Below are 1,033 nucleotides of genomic sequence, written 5' to 3'. Positions count from 1 at the left end.
ATATATATATATATATATATATATATATATTGCAAGACTCGATTTAGTCAGTGTAGGCAAGACATTTGCCATTCAAATTAATCCCTGGTGAACTGCTTCAAGAAAAGATTTATTTCCACATTTTAAATAGGTCTATTTACCTTAAAGGGATAGTTCACACAAAAATGAAAATTCTGTCATCATTTATTCACCCTCAAGTTGTTTCAAACTTGCCAAACGTTCTCTCGTAATTAACTTAACCTCATTGCAAACCTTCAACATTTGTTGGACTTGTTGGAGCACTGATAAGTCTTACACATTAAAATATAGTTATATTAGCATGATCTTAATGAAAAATAAAAAAGTACTACTTTAAAGTGACACCATATTTTTCAGTTTGTTTGTATTACAACAGAAGTACAGTAGTCTATTCGACAAAGCCAGATTCAGTGGTTACCCAGGCAAGTCTGAGTTTGAGCCAGCTCTGGTTTTTCTTGTTCAAGAAGGTGGATGGTTGTACCACTATGGTAACTTGCACTACATGGCTAACCTAGTCCAGAGCAGGTTTTACTCTTTGAGATTGCAAACCAAAACGAGACCAATAAGCTGTGAGCAAAGTGACATGTATCTGACGCAATAAAGCCATGTATCTCTCCCTCCAAATTAAAGCAGTTCACATTTTGTGAATCCAATCAGCTGGATAATTTTAAAGGGGTCATATGATGCGATTTCAATTTTTCCTTTCTCTTTGAAGTGTTACAAGCTCTTGGTGCATAAAGAAGATCTGTAAAGTTGCAAAGATTAAAGTCTCAAATCCAAAGAGATATTCTTTATAAAAGTTAAGAGTCAACCACGCTTCCTAAAACGGCTCGTTCTAACACGCCCCCACATGTCTACGTCACTATGTGGGAAGATTTGCATAACACCGCCCAAATGTTCACGCAAAGAAAGAAGGCGTAACTTTTATTCTCGCTGTAGTATTGATGCCGCTGCCGTCGCCATGCCGTGGAGACGCTGTGTTTCGTTGTGAAAGCGAACCTACTTTGTTTGGCCT

This window comes from Sinocyclocheilus rhinocerous, unplaced genomic scaffold (assembly GCF_001515625.1).
Source record: "Sinocyclocheilus rhinocerous isolate Xijiao unplaced genomic scaffold, SAMN03320098_v1.1 scaffold2172, whole genome shotgun sequence".
Lineage (NCBI taxonomy): Eukaryota > Metazoa > Chordata > Actinopteri > Cypriniformes > Cyprinidae > Sinocyclocheilus > Sinocyclocheilus rhinocerous.
The sequence above is the reverse complement of the archived record's forward strand: the minus strand, read 5'-3'. Positions refer to the sequence as shown.